Raw genomic sequence first — 16,877 nt, forward strand, 5'->3', positions numbered from 1 at the left:
ACGCACACACATACACGCACACACACACACGCACACACACACACACACACACACACACACCCCTTTACGCATGCATCGCTGTGTACTGTAAGGCATTTGATTTCTCTTTAATTTTTCAAGGTAGGGGCACAGACTTAGCAGGCATTTCCATCTTGACTTGATAAATCTCACAATCTTCTTTTCCTTGCCACACTGAAGTAATTTATTTTCTATCTCTCCAAGCTATATTTTCCAGTTAATATTTCATTTTTTTTCATACAACCTGACAAAGGATGCCACAAGGGATGATAAGAATTCTGAAACCTTTGCACTCTCACTCTAGATACAGGATTTACCTTGAGAATTTTTCGAAGAAAAAAGACTTCTAAACTAACCGAGACACTTATAACAACATTCGTGTGTTTTTTTTTAGCTCAACTACAAGCTACACATTGTCTTCTTTCAATAGTTAGCTGTGAAACATTTGTAATTCCTCTTTCATAGGAGTTTTCATGCACATTTAATTCATAGATGACTGCAACTAACGACAGGGTTACAACCTGCATTGAATATCTGGTGAGAACAAAACAAAAACACATATGCTACAAATGTGTTTCCCCTCTGGTAAAGATCACACAGACTGGCTGACTAGAGTCTCTATTTATAGTGTCTCGAAAACAGCAAATCCTGATTGTGTCACTCAGACCTATTTTCATACCCAGCAGCTAAACATTCATCATTCATATGCTGGAAATGTGCTCTGTTTTGACTCAGGATTATGAGGGGCAAAATCAAAGTATTAATGTTATTGCATGAAAACTATGATCTCAGTGATTTACAAAGTGGGCCTGTATTCTTTGCAAGGAGAACCAAATTACATGTTCCTTGAGTGATGGGTAGCAGTATCCTTCTGGCTATTCAACTCGCCCTTAATTTGAATTTGATAAGATTTCTTTTTGAGACATTGTTAGGCTAATGTAAATTTGGAGGGAGGACGAGAGTCTACCGCTGGCTTAACTTTGATGAGGTGTTAATATCTAATATCAAAAGCAGATAAAACCCTTATTAGCCCCACTGGTCTTGCTAGAGTGGGAACTTATTACACAGAGGAGATGAGACGAAAGCAGATGAAGTAATAAGACTGCCCGGGGCTTTGTTACATGTCCTTAAGCTTTCTGACGGGGTCAACTTAATTTTGTGACTTAAATGCTGAGGGTTTACGAATGCAGACAAGCTGACATTGTTTGAGAGATCTAATTCAGACTCTCATATTTCATAGACTGCAACATCTGGGGGATTACAGTGTCTCGAGCCAGAGGCAGTTTGATAATCGGTTGTCATTTTAGGAGTTGCATGCCTTTCCCAGCTTTGGCGGTTTTCTAAAGGTCTTTGGTTCAATCAAATGTTTGTGAGATTAGTTGGCTGCACTCCTTTCAAGAACTGTTTTCATGTGGGTTGGGTTTTAATGTTTGCCTTTGGACTTTCATGGTAAAACATGCTCCAAAACCGATCATTTTGGACTCTTAAAGTTATTTTTGAAAAAAAATGTGGCCATGCTTTGCTGCCATTTAATGGTTCTAATTGTGAAATGTAACAGTAACATAAACACACATGGTTTGGATCTCAGATGATGATGTGTATTAAAGTGGTAAAAAAACATTTTAACGTACTTAATATGGGGAGTACCAAGAAAATTTGTTTTGATGATGTCTTTTTTGCTTTTGTAGTCCCTTTATAATAAATAATTGTGGTTGTAGTTTAACCTCTTTAAATATAAATGCGGGTTTACTGCTGACGTGTAAGGCATTGTAAACTACTTTCCTAGACCTCTCCAGAAAGCACAAAGTAAGCACACTGTTTGTAGGCCACCAATCAATGCTCTGGACCAAGAGGAATGAGCTTTTGACTCAGTGACTGAGGGACGGCATCAATACAAAACGTTCACCCTAAACAAGTCGGAAAACACCTTGGGTTCCAGCACTATGTCCCATTGATTTCTATTCAGCTCAACGCAGATTCTGCAGCATTTAGACATTTAATTCCCTTTCAAGCAAAGTCATTACACAGCCGAGCATTTAATTAAGCAATCACAGTGGTGCAATCTGAATGATTCAGTGTCTAAATGAGGGCCAAGTTGGCAGTGTCTAAATGTGGGCCGAGTTGGCACTATGGTGGCTTAACAGTTTGTGATGAAGCTGCTTCTAAAATTTTAAGTTTTAAGGAAAAATGAAATTATGAAAAATGGCATCCTTATCGTATGAATCGTACATCTCCTCAACAACATGTTAGAATCTCAGCAAAACAAAAAGTCAACACACTCAAGAAATCCACACAGTTTACACCCTTGATTAAGTGTGCTGAAGGCCTTTTTGAGATGGAAGGAGCCAGGTATTCATGGCTGACCTATTTCCTCCACAAACGAAACATAATTTTAGGGGCATGGGCACAGATGGGTCTGAGGATGTACTTTGGAGGCGTTCTCACCTCTCCACACCTCTGTGAACAGGGTGACAGTTTATTATGTCTGGATGTGGCCTCTGTTTGCTTGGTTTGCCTTTCCCCAAATGAGCTCAGCCACAGTGATATTGAATTTCATAAAATGTTCATTGTCAGTCGGTCAGCACTGATGTCATATGAACTCTGCATAACTGCAAATGCAGTACTTTAATGTGTTTTAATTTTTGCAAATTTGAATCATCAAGTCCTTTCTTAAAGTAGTTGATTGCCTCGCCGTGCTGTATTAGAACTTTTTATCTGAAAACAATTACCCAGAGAAATAGGAAAGCAATATTTTTGCAGTTTGTGATTCATTCATTAGACAGTGCCACCAAAAAATGGCAGAACTCCTGCAGCCGATAGAAAACAGACAATTAAATTGATGTCCCGTCAAAGCAGTGTGGACAAACAATGTGAATGAGTTAATGGTCTCAAATTACAAATTGCTTATAAATTTAAGTCTCTGGTAAATTAAGGATTAATTTCATGGCAGGTTTGCTATTGACACTGCAAAAAACCTTTTTCAGTACAAATGCTGGGTGGTACTCATTGTTGTCACCACCGCCGCTGTTTTGTGTGATTCTGCATCTCTCGCCATCTTCTCTCAGCAGTGGGCAGGTGGCAGGAGCACCTGCAACTGCACCTGTGTTAGTTTGTGTCACAGTATGTTGGTCTCTTGAAGCCATTTGTTCCCAGTCATGTTAGAGTGCTCACTACAACTGCTACAAACATAAATTATTTGATTTTGAAACTGGGATTTTGCTGTGAATCATAATGGCAATTTGGAGATTTTAAAGAACATTTTGGGAGATACACTCATTTGCTGCCTTGCCGAGAGTTAGATGAGAGGAGAGTGAGACTCACTCTTTCCCGGCTGTTAAAACAGTTTCAATTCGTGCAGATGCATCTTCATGTCAATTCGTGCTGCCCTCTGTAAATTTGCATTTAATTGCATTTTCACATCGACTTTGTATGTAAACATGCCACCACTAAAATGTGTTTTGCAATCTGTCTAAACACACAATTACACTTAAGTTTTTGTATAAATTAAACAAATGAGACTGTGTAATGTGTTAATGAGTTTACAGGTGCTCACATTGCTTCATATTTACTGTACAGACGTGAGAGTGGTGTCAATCTTCAATCTTTCGTGGTGAGAAAATGAATACGCGTAGTTCTGAAAACGTCAAACTATTCCTGAAACTGAAAAATCTCGATTTTTGCTATTTAGTGTTACCAGAGTTGTTTTATGGCTCCGTTTTCTCCACTTATTTAAAAACCAAAAGCTTGTCATAATGTAATTCACTTTTCTTTTGATTCCAAATAGAAGTCTTGCTTGATAATGGCACCTAGTGCTTTTGCATTTTTAAAAACTATATTTTCGCAGACGTGAACTTTGACATTCTAAACTCCAACTACAGATCTTAATCAAAGTCAAAACTTAATCCAGGCCTGATAAGATGCTCTATTTAACAGGCTCGTTTTAGCGGGGGGCTCGATCAGGTGAAATGAAGAGGAACTGATTGCTCGTGGTGATTGTGCTGATTACATTTTAAATTTAAAACTTTCCTCCTTGTACATGGTCCTGACAATGACATAGCAAGCTTAGTAAATGCCAAGGTCCCTGCAATCTCACACTGTTAGGGAAATACCACACTTCTATTTTTACTTTAGTTCAATTGAAGTTGAAGATATGTGACCGTGCGGGGCAACACACATGGAAAACCAAACAAAAAATCTCCTCACAATGATTCTTTTTGTGTTGTTAGCACTAAAAGTAGATGTATTCATAGCTATTTTCCTACTTGACCAACTCCTTACCCCTGTCATTGGTAAAATGTATAAACTAACACTGAATTATTCCCACCAGATCCCAAAGCTGAAATTGCTGCATTATTTTGTCAGGGAAAAGCAATTTTCATATTATCCTGTTTGTGTATTGCAACAGCAGCATTAATCATCAACATGTTTTCAAAGTTAAATAAAACAATCATGTTCTGTAGGAGGAAGAGTTCAGCATTTCTGACCTTCTCTTATTCTGACTGTGGGCAGTATTTACAATGACTGAGATCCATGTTGCAATTTTCCCTCTAGTCAAAACATTATGGATGCTTGTGCTACAGCTGTCATATAAATGACATTTGAAAATATACGATGAAAGGTATTTGCATGAAATACGGCACAGGATAAAGTATTAGCATATTGGGAGGGGGTATTTGCAATTGTGTCCATGCCTTCTTTTGGAGATGACAGACATACATAAAGCTCTCCAATTCAAAAATATAAAGAATTTAAAAAATAAGGAAATATTAATGTGTTACGTGCAGAATCATACACATACACAGTACTTAATGCAGGTCTAGTAGGCATTCAGTCCAATCACCGTTTATAAGCATGAATAACCTTGTGCTAATAAAAGATCACAAGAGGACTGAGACTAATCTGTGATATCAAACTAATGTGAAACCTCTTTCAGTCACAAAAATGTAAGACTCCCAAATCATTTTACAAAATCACATCAAGTTTTCTGAACTTTTGTATCCCAGTGGGTTTAATATCATGGCAGAGATATCAATTTCAATGCGGAAAATCGCTCTTGATCTTTTTTACATCATTTTGCATCTTTTCCAATTCGTTCTCCAAAGATCTGTGTGTTGGTGTGACACCACAGATTAAAGGAGCTGACAGCAAACTCGCTCGCCGTCTTTCTGACAATGTGCTGCCGTTGTGAAAATTTAAATGCGAGCAGGAATATTTTAATGCCATCCCCTATGAACTTGTATTTTTGCTTAAAGCACGGGTCATGAGAAACGATATCACCTGATGGATCTTGCTTATGTCCCTTGACCAGATTCTCACAGATCATTCTAGCCATATTATTAGAGCAGAACAGCACAGTTCTATTAAAAAAAACAAAACAAAAAAAAACATCCAATACTATGGCATTTAATACTGTAGGTTGGATTTGTGCAGCCCTGCAGCAGATTGTCTGTGTCACGTGGGTTGATATTGAGTGTAAATGGTCATAAAGTCATCTTATGAGCATGCACTGGCTTGGATCCAAACTCTCGCTAGCTGGCTTTATCAGTGTATTGCTACTACTGTTCAAAGCTGTTCCTCTCCAACTCTCTCTGCATAACTGTGGAGAGGAGGGAGACAAGTACAGTAGTTGGAGATCAGTGTCAGAGCAGAGACATTTCACTGTGTGAGCTTAATCACAACCAGTCTCCCAGTGTTTTGCAAAGTCATGAGAGACTGCTAGTTCACATATCTTCATTTGTTGTCAAGTTTAGACGAGAAAAGCCTTTTACGTGTTCTGTTGTTGAACATGACCTTTTGAGGTGATGGCAACAGCTCATAATGCTACATTGATATAAGGAAAGATGATCCAATTCACCTCAACTTGAACTGCACTGGTTACAGAGTCGGAGTCAACATTGATGCAAAACAAGTCTAGCTAACATGGAGATGCAAAATTATTAAAGCAAAGTTATAGGCCACAAGGTTAATATGATATATGTGTTTGTGAATACCTTCGTACCGTGCATGTTTTTATCCTAAAGTGCATGTCCGGGTACTGTGTTAAATAACAGCACACGCATAGTGGTACTTATAGTGGTGCTTAGTTTTAGTGGTGCAAAGTGTGTGGTGTTCCAAAATTGGCTTGAAAACATAAAGAGTTGTAAAATATGCAAATGTACTCTGTGCATATATCAACAAAACAACAGCAGAAAATCAGCCATTAGTTTTAACAAGGGCAATATAACAAAACATTTAATTTGTTATATAGGCAACTGCACTTATTAGTTTTCTAGTCGGACGCTGTACGTGCCTCAGTGAACATGTCAAGGGCTGTTAATTTGTTGCAGTTATGACTTGTGTTTTGTTTTACACTGACTGTAATACATTGGAAAGATGTAAGGACCTATTCACTGTATGTGACAAACAGAGTACAAGTCCTGCAGTAAATATCAGTCAGTTCATAATGAAAATGTGGCATGATTGATGCGTATTAGGAACTCAAGCCAGGAGCTGCAGCCTTGCAACTGGAACCATATTGTACATTTAATATATTTTACAAGTTTTTCCAGTGTTGAGATGTATTGTTCATAGTTCTATAATAGTCAATCAGTGATTATATATTGCATATTGGGTTGCATGTGATAATAAGCAGAAGTTGATTTTCACAATTTCTCAAAACAGTTTGCTGAATACCTGACAGAAAAACAGTGTAGCGATGTCATCACGGCATTTGAATATTTAAGATATCCTTCTGAAATAACTCTTCTTAACTTACCTGTCCTCAGCACTTCCACCAATATTCAAAATTGAGTTATAATGTCCATTATAAAACCATATAGCTCTAAAAATAAACCACAGAGGGAAGATTAAAAAAAAGAGGCCTACCTTGAGGTCGAAGGTGTGAAAGTCAAGGAACATTCTCTCTCCTGAGACCTGTGACAGAGTGGGGGGGATGAGACGTCAGTCATGATTAGGCCACAGTGCAATTACAGAGCAGCTTCTCTGACAGTGATTGATCAATGAGGAACTCCCTTAATGAAGACAAGGACTCAGGGGCTCCCAGGAGCAAATTGGCAAAAGTAAGTAGTGGGAATAGTGTCCCAGATTGCTAAGGCACTAAGAGGATCATCCCGTCTGCAGGAGCACTTTGGTGGCAGAAATACAGCATGCAGGTGCGTGTCTGATTTCATACAGTTTGAACAGAAGTTAACTAAAGTAATGTCAAGACATTTAAAAGTTAGAGGTTGGTTTTGTCCACTATGGCCACAGTTTCCTATATTTCCTTTGATATCCCACCACACCTAAAGATTAAAATCGTGTATCTTGTATCCCTATCCTTAAGGTATCCTGTGGATTTTTTGTTCATTAGTAGTGTTATCGAGTAATGTAAAGATTGTTGTTTTGTTTTTTAATCTTTTTTCTTCTTTAAATATTAAAAAGAAATGCAGAATGGCTGGGTTGGTATCATCCTGTAGGCTGTTTACTGGGTTGAAATTAAAATGTTTACCGACAATACTATGCCTGAGTGCACTTTACGTACGCAAAGTTGTTTAACGCTGGTTTAATTTTGAGTTTCTTAATGAACCAATGACTTTTACACAGTGTAGGCACAGCATAATACCCCATTGAGTGACATGGCAGTAAGTACAGATAAGGGCACAAGTCTTACTTGGACACAAAGCTGTGGCTCCTTTTTTAGCATGGAAAGGTTAACCATCCACTGCTCAATTTTCACTGCAGAAGCTATACAACTATACAAGAGTATACAAGAAAAGCACAACTATAGATAACTGTCATATATATATAGTTATGTGTTTTTGCAGGGTAAGCAATCTGTAAGTTTACAAAAATGGGTTTCAATTTCTTTTTGTGGTTGACTTTTGATGCGTCTGATAAGGACTGGTCTGATAGGCATTTATTACGCCTATAAGTTCCAAGCTGATCCTCTGTGGCGCTTTTAACTCTGTTACACAAAACAGGCTGAACTCAAGGGCCACTTAAGCACGACTGCCTCAGTTGGACTGTCAAGAACAGCCTCATTGTTAAAACACCAGAGAACGAGGAAATCAGGCCCTTGAGGCAAAAGCTTCATATGCCACTGAGTTGAAATTCAGTTTTTGATTTAGCCCTGTAATAAACTCCCAGGAAAATCTGGACTGCCTTATGGTCTGACCTACCATAAGGAGGGACACATTTGCTTTATGTTCTATTCATGCATTGTACGCGGGTGAGGAGGGTGCTTGCCAAAAACAGCCAGGCCCTTTGAGGGAGGCATCTGACTGGTGCTTTACTTTTTTTTCTTCTCCAAAATTTACAATACATGCATGCGCACACACACACACACACACGCATGCTCGCCAAAGCTTGAGGGCACATGCAAACATGCACAAATTGATTAATACACACAGACATTCACAGGTTCCATGAAAAAAAAGCATGTATTTTGACAGCAAAGACATGGAAGAGAAATCTTTACAGACGTTGGCTACTTGACTCAGGCAGTGGGGAACTGAATGGTGTCTTGACTGGGAATCTGGCACCATGTTTCACTGGAGTTACTAATTAATACGCAGCATGCACTGTGCCACACGCTGCTTATTAATAAGTGCAGGTGCAGTTCACATAATCTTTTAGTCAATCACAGTATTTGTAGGCTAGACTATACGAGGGCTGACAGTTCATCAAATCAGTCATCTTTACATTGTAATAATCACTATCTAAATGACCACTCAACTATGAAGGCTCACGCAGATTCTGCAAACAATCCCGCAAAAGAAGAAATTGCTCTTTGTGTATTTAGGTGATTGATTTAGAAGTGGATTGCCAGTGGATGCAAGTACTGAATACAAAGGAGGCAGACAGTTAGAAAGTGATTCCTTTCATCCTTCTAGAGGCACAGACTATTGTACCTGAGTGATGCAAAACTCACAGTGCAGCTGTAAATTCATACTGTACCCAGCTAAGATGAGTTCAGACATGATGGTCTCCATCTGCTATCTGTGTACTTCCCTTGAACATCAAGATTACAGAGCTCAAGTAATGAAAGTGGGAAAGTCAAACACCCCTCGGGTGCACTGTGCCATGCACTGGTATTTTCCTATCCCCAGCTGCAAAACATGCATGAGGCATTTTTTGTTGTTGTTTTTAAAAAACAATTGGAACTGATTGTTTTCTCTCTTTTAAAAGAAATCTGCTCCTCTTTCTTTCAATGTCTGCCTCTTTTAGTGACTGATCATTCAGATCAGATTCTCTTTCTAAACACCATCACCCAATGGTGGTGAGGATAGAACACTTATGTAAGTGTCTTTGAATTGGTTAGGTTAGAATGCAATCTATCGTATAAGCAGTCTCTGTTTGGACAAAATTGCAAGTGATCAGTACTTAGGTAGTGTTTTATGCGGTACGGCCAGTGAAACTGCCTGAGTGATGCTGCCAGATTTAGATGTCGTGTATCAAGAGATTTGTGTGGACCTGGGAACATTTTGTGCCATAGAAAAGTATAGCCAGAGGCACAAACAATGCACAGAAAGACTGAAAGTGCATATTTTTATTGTGTGAATCTAAACACATGATTTCTCAAGGAATTGCTGTACACCACACTGATAAACATTTCAAATTACATACTTAAGAGATCATAATCCACTTTCTTGCAAAAGATGGGAGATAATTGTGTACAGTTAGTTGTTTTGTACCCTGAGGTGGCATGCATCAGATGCAGGAGTTCTCCTTAAACACCAAATGTACTCAGTGTACTGAGAGAAACAGCTGAAGACTGTAATTGCTTGAGGTGGTGTGAGAGAATTAAATGGCTGAACTCGAAGACATTTGTGTACATCAAGGTACTGAACATCTGAAGGACTACAACATCTCTTGTGGATAGTTTGCCTCTGCAAAATTTCTTTTATATATAAATGACCATTCATACACGTTTCACCTTTTCTGCTTTGCTATTTCATAAAAGTTGTATAGAACAAGCAAACTTGTTGGAACCATTCAAAAATCTGCCAGAAAAATTTGATTTCCAGCTTACTTCTGAATGTGTATTCATACAAGTTCAAGGTACCGTGCTATCAGAGAGTTTTAGGACATGACTGGAGATGCAATTACATTTTTAATACAGCAGGATAATCTCAAGTCTCGTGCTTTGACAGTGACACATTAGCTAAATCATATTTTATTGATCCCCTCCTTTATGAACTAAAATTTCACATAGTAATTTGCATTTGTGGTCGACAAGATGGAATTAAGACCAGAGAGAGCTGTCAGTTTTGATTTCATTTATTGCCAGTCTAATAATGTGGCCTATTTAGCCTTTACAGCTGAAAATGACCTTTTTTCTTTCTTCTTTAACTTTACCCTCTGTGTTTGTCTTTCTATCTATCTCTCTATAACTCTAAGTGACTGAGTATGGGGTGAATTTAATGATTTGATGTTAACAGTGGAATGGGTCCTTGGGAGCTTGAACAGCTGAAAAGAGCAACCATTTGGCTGGCGGACCTGCTTGCCTCAGCACTTAGAGGCACACGTTTAAATGTTCGGCTTTCACCCGGAATGGCCCACAAGAGGGACGTCTGAGGGGGGAGTTGGGGGGTGGGGTAGGGGACCTGATGCTGAGGTTCCAGGGAATTGCATGGTCATTCATCACATTAATGAGTCATGTCACTTTATTTACAAAAAAGGACTTTTTTTTTTTTTTTTTTTTTAACCATTGGATGGCCCCCACTATCATGATGTGGCATTCTGTTAATGTTGGCTGAAGTTAATCGAATAAGGCAATGTAATCTACAGTAGCCCAGGTAGCCAGCCAAGTCAGGCTGATTGCAGCTGAATATCACCGCGCCCAGTTGTATTCTGACAACAAATGCCCAAAATTTGCAGGATTTTTGGGATGCAGACTTAGGGCAATTTGGGCTTGGAATCACCTCCAGGTATTAGCACTTGGGCAAGCTTTGGGCCAAAGGCGGACCATTCATCACACCTGCAGCATTAGTCTGTGCAACCAGCTGTGCCAGATTTAGGTCAGGTCTAAGCCAGACAATTTTGGCTAACTTGTGGAAAGTAAAAGTCTCTGGGTGTTTGGCATATGCACAAAACTACTGCTGTCTGAATTATTTGTGTTGTGCAGGTACAAGAGTTAGAGAACTGATCACCTTTAATAAACAGATGAATATTACGTCTTAATTAAATCAATATAAGGATAAGTTAGAGGCTGGGATGGTGAAGCGAGCTGTTGCACAGGCCATGTGCATATTGACAGAGTAATAGTGAGAAGTTTCAGGTTATATTGGCCATACTGTACACCAATATGAATGTGACTGGTTGGTACTAGTTAGCTGATGGCCAAACAGCTGTGAGTGAGCCAGTGATTGTGAAGCATGGATCAAACAGCTGATGGCAATCAGCTAATGGATGCACACCTTCAGTGCTCTGCCTGAATGAAGTAAGTCCACTTAAATTAAGACAAATGTCATATCTTTGATTGGTAGATGCACTTAATGTGGACTTACAGTTTTTTTTTTTTTTTTTGACATTTTCAAGAGGCTGTTGCATTTTGTAAGAGGTGTATGCTCTGCTGTTAATTGTACCTGGATATGTTCTACTACAGTTTTTTTTATTTTTTTAATGACCTCATTGACTGATATGATGAGTGTAATCCATTGACATGTATTACATGTTTATGTTCATGGAACAAATAGTAGTTCATTGAATAGCTAATAGTAGCAGTTCATAAATTACACATAATGCCATAGCCCCACATGAAACAATGGGTGGCAAAAGGTTAAATGTTAGATCCCGTTCCTGCCTGGAGACAAATAACCACAACGTAGAATGAAACAGCCTTAGTATGCTGCTTAAGTACAAAGTTAAATCCAACAGTCCTGCAACTGTTCCTGTGATGCTGGTATACTAATATCACTGAATTCCCCCCACGCTTGGGTTCCCTCATGAAAGCTCTCACACAGACAGGGTAGGAAGATTTAAATAGAGTATGAGGATTGGAACTATATGACATTTTTCTTTGCCTAGGAAATCCAAATCTGTAATATTACCATTTCAGGGGTGAATGGATTTACAGCACGATGGATTGATAAATCTTGGGACAGGGTGAAATAGATGAATCTCAAGTTATTTACCCTTTTTAATTGGAAATGTCTGTCACAGGGCAGCAAGCCGAGTCCTCTTCCAAGCCATTATCTGTCTGCCTTGATCATTTGCAGGTATTTTATGGAGAGTGATGAGCTGAGTGTCAACGGTACCTATTGAATTTATTCCCATTGGATTTGTATAGGCTTAAAAACACAAATGCTGAGGAGTGAAAAAGCTCACAAAAGGTCGGCTTGTTAATCACGTCGCTACATTTACTGTTTCACGGATTCACCGATTATGACTGACAAGATTTCGCTGACACAAAAGCCAAATTGTTTAATTTACTTTTAAGCTAAACTCTAGAGTTTGACAGCCCTGTGGAGTTTATGTGATTAATCTGTCACCAGGTGAGCTTCAAACTTATATTTTTGACTAACTAACTAGCAAGAATTTTCATCCCTTAACAGGGATCTCAGTTGTATTTTTAATTGACTTAAACAAGTCGTAGGTTCTTTTGAGCAAGCCCTTGGGCTTCACTCATAATTGCTCCCCCGGGGTCCTGTCAATAATTTCTACCTGCTCTTGAGCTCTTATTCGCTGGGCTGTCATCCTTGCTGCACTGCCTGTATGGACCCCTGAGTGACACAGCAGCATCACAGGATGAGCTCCGTTGAACGATATCTCTGGCTCCAATGGAGGACACCACTGGGACACTGCCAGCCCAGCTGATGATGTCACACTGTGACAGCGGTGACTACTTGAGCTAAAAACTATTGTATGTGGACTGCCCTGGGAATGTGAGTGGACCATTGTGTGTGTGCATGAGTATGTGTGTGTGTGACACCCACTAAAACGAGATCCAAATGTATATCCAGGAAAAGTGCCAAACATAATACTCTTTACAAGGACTGTTTAGCTGTAAGCACAGACACATTCTTGGACTACACTTTTGACCACATTGTGAATCCTTGCACAAAGAACTTAATGTGCATTCTGTACCAACAAACAATTCAATGATCTCATCTCTTATTCATACAGCAGTATAAATCTTGACACCGCCAACGTCTCAGTATGTGCTAGAAAAAAAACAAAACAGCGAAGTCATTTTATTCTGCATTTGTCACAGCAAAAAAGATGAGAACTGACAAAACACTGATTTAAGTGTTAGTAGTAATACAAGCATTAGCCTCTTCCGAAGCAGTCGCTGATGTGTTTTGACTCTGACAGTACTAAAAGCAACACTTTTGTTTCAGTCTTCCTACCCATACAAACATAGATCTCTTGTGATTGCACTTTGGCGGCCTATCCATGTTGTCTAACAGCAGCATATAAAGGCTCATTTGCACCATCTGCCAGTGGAGGTGACAGAAGCAACTCAAGTGCCAAGGGGCTATTGAAAAAAACAGTACAGCTTCCACAATCTACCTGCTCCTCTGCTGTATGGAATATTTCTTGGTTAAATTGGTCTTTCGGTGGCTTTTAAAAGCCAGTGGTGATGAAAGAGTGAGACATTGTGTGCTCCCACACTGTCACAGCAGGGATTAGCGCTTGTTAGCTAATGTTGTGAGCTGTTTGAGTTGACAGGAGGTTGTGGGAAAGGTCTGCTTCATTTAGAGTGTGACTCCATTTGACTGCTATACTGTATAGTAATGCTAGATGGGCAGTAATATAAGAAGGAATGGTTTTTACCAATGCTAGCGATGTGGATGAAATATCTCAACAACTATTAGCTGGATTGACGTAAACATTTTTTCACAGGCATTCATTGCCCCAACAGGATGAATCTTAATGATCCACTGGCTCTTTTCTTTTGACATCTGGTATTTAAATGTATGACTAAATACCTCCAAAAAATAATGACACTGACATCATCGTTATTGTGAACATTTTAGCATGCTGACGCTAGCGTTTAGCTCGAAGCACGACTGTGCCTAAATACAGCTTTGCAGAGCTACTAGCATAAAGCTGTAGACTCAGTGAACTTATTTCGGTGCAGAGCTTGATACAGCTGCTTTTTGCTCATATATCTCTGAGAGAAGAGCATGTTTTTCAAAACTGGAGATGTACATCTAACAGTTGTAGACAAATATTAGTGTGTCAACCCTCTTTTTATACTGCTGATGAAGTGAGGGATTCCACTTTGATGGTAATTTGAGCACAGACATTCTTAGACAAGAATATTTCATGAGGGTTGATTCTGTCCCTTCATATCTCTCTCAAAACTCCTCACTTCCAGAAACTTCCTAACAAAGTTAGTGATCATTGGTGCAATGTGTCATGCATCTGACGGTTTGATTGTTACTGTGTTTTCACATGCAGAGGAGCGGAGAGAAAAAGAGAGCTTCATGTGTTGCTCAAGGTCCTTTTAGATACTCCCCATCCCACATCTCCCTGCACAATTAATTTTATCTTTGGGGTATTATCAAGAGGGAGCCTGGCGAAGCAGCATGACAGAAAAACGGTCCAGAACCCTGAGGCCCAGGTTGGGAATTAATCTGTTTGACAAGATCTCTCACAAACGATTTGCTTGGCTTTCCTTCAGTTGGATGTTGCCACTACCCTGCATATCTGAGGGGGTGAAGAACAAGCATGTTTCAAACGTAATGCGGCCGGAGTCGACTCAAAACGTTGAAGTGAGCAGTGACAGGTCGCTGTTGATGTGTTCGAAACACAAGGAAACAATGTTGCTCTGACAGGTGTTATCGCTGTTAAGTAAGCAATAGCATTATTTAAAACAGCCATGCAGTCATAATAATGACTTCCCATCATGGCCGGCTGACATTGGCTTTCTTTCCTCCACAAAGTAGAGTTTAGCCCTAAATCAAGCTTCCAAAAAAAATGGTTAGCCTTGTTCTACTTGCGCTTTTCAAAACTATTGACATCAAGCAGACGTTTGATGCATTATCTGGGACGCAGAAAATTAATCAAAGTAATGATTGAATAATTATCTCAAGTGCAATTAATTAAACATGCCAATGAACTCATCTTGAACAGCTGTCCTAGCTTCACCACTTAATCACTTGTGAGAATTACCAAACACAAATGGAGGACGCCGAGTGCATGCAATAATCTCTGCAAAGTGCATTGTTTACAAACAGTAATTAATATCACACCGTGTATTAGCAGGCTAAGTGACTTCAGTGCATTTCTATAATTGTACCAGAGAGAGTTGGGTTTCTTCCCCACTCTTGCCTCAGACACGTCTTGTTAAGACAGGAGACAGATTATAACACTGAGTGCTTATATTATAGACTACGTAGCAAATATTCACACAGATTTACAGTGTTTTTGATTCTGTGTTTTGTGGGTGCCTTAGTGTCTTATTAAAATGTCAAAAACACATCATCCTTTATAGCAAAATCTTTAATTTAACCTACTGAATGTCCTAGACACCATTAACCTGATAATATATGTTGAACCCAATTTCTACACACATACTGTAAAATGGATATATTTTATGTTTCTGCCTGAGAATGCCTGCTTGAAATAGTTCCCACTATATTTGTTGGCAAAGAAGTGCCTAAAAGTGTCAGTGAGATCACGTAGTGTCTCTTGAAGGGATAGTTGTGACCATGCCAATGTGGGAGTCTGTGGTATTCTGCGATGAGGTAATTTCGGGCATCACATATACGGCTTTCATGGTCCACGGAGCCTGACAGTTACAGCGGACTCCAGGAAATGGTCTGTGTGGTTCTGACATATGAGGGATCTATCTTCGACAGACTAGCGTCTGGAAGCAGGAATGAAGATTGACACCAGGCGGCAGACAGCCTAAAAATGAACTGCACAAGAACAGTCACGAGCACTTCATATGTGGGCCTTCATGACTTAAAGTTATTGTTTACCGATGTTAATAATATTGTAGATCTGTACCTTAGTTCAGTACTTTAGACTACTGTATTATGGCATGCAACCATTATTATAATCCCTAATTACATGCACTCATTATAGCCTACATAAAATGGTGCAATTGTCATTAGAATATAAAACCTTTGTAGGCTTCTGAGTCTAAAAAAGGATAATTAGCATATTCATTATGATTTTAATATCTTTCACGGTACTGTACACGGCACTGAGATACTACAGTAATTGAAAAAATCTCAGCGCAAACTGTGATGCTCTGCTTTTTTCCTCCTTCTGAACTTTAAAATTCACATGTACAATGACAACATGGAAAATTAAATGCCTCAGAGGCAGGGTGAGAGTTAATGAAATACTGCGTCGGTGGTCCTTCATGACACTGTGCCAGACAGGTAACCTAATAATTAATGTAAAGTTGGGTATTCTCTCTGTGTACATAGTGTATAGAATGTGTACATGAATTAAAAAGGACAAAATTACTGGCAAGGGATGTTGCTGCCTGACCTAGTACACCAATAATCACCTACTTGCAACCACTTTTATTGTAATGCCTCAATTCAAATTCATGGAAGTCCATTGAAACACTTTATTTAACAAGGGAAAATCAAAAGTTATTGGTAAGACGAGGTTACAAGTAAGTTTATTACTGTTATTTTTTTCTGGCAAAACATTTTCATCGAGTTTTCTTGTATTCCATTTGAAGATGTATGAAAATAAGCAATTGATGAAAATAACAGAGGTTGTACACTGGACGTAAATCTGCATTTTGAGCCACAGTTTCTTTATAAAATGTTGCCAAATGTATCAATGAATGTGTGGAAAAGCAATTATCTTGAATTCTGACTTTGGTAGAACTCAGTGGACTTCAGTTAAAAAGAAAAGCCTTAATGGTCCATGTGTTGTGGTAACAATTGTTGAAGCTGTTATAGTTT

General features: G+C 39.0%; 1 long non-coding RNA gene across 1 annotated transcript in view; it reads right to left on the reverse strand.

The window, feature by feature from the left end:
- Window positions 1-6,905: 6,905 nt before the first annotated feature.
- LOC111231640 overlaps window positions 6,906-16,877 on the reverse strand; it is a 32,198-nt gene continuing 22,226 nt past the window's right edge. The window contains exon 4 of the long non-coding RNA XR_002665504.1: window positions 6,906-6,930. This is a non-coding gene — a long non-coding RNA (uncharacterized LOC111231640). The remainder of the gene's footprint in view (window positions 6,931-16,877) is intronic.

The sequence above is a fragment of the Seriola dumerili genome, unplaced genomic scaffold, assembly GCF_002260705.1.
Source record: "Seriola dumerili isolate Sdu_G_001 unplaced genomic scaffold, Sdu_1.0 BDQW01000309.1, whole genome shotgun sequence".
NCBI classification, from domain to species: Eukaryota; Metazoa; Chordata; class Actinopteri; order Carangiformes; family Carangidae; genus Seriola; species Seriola dumerili.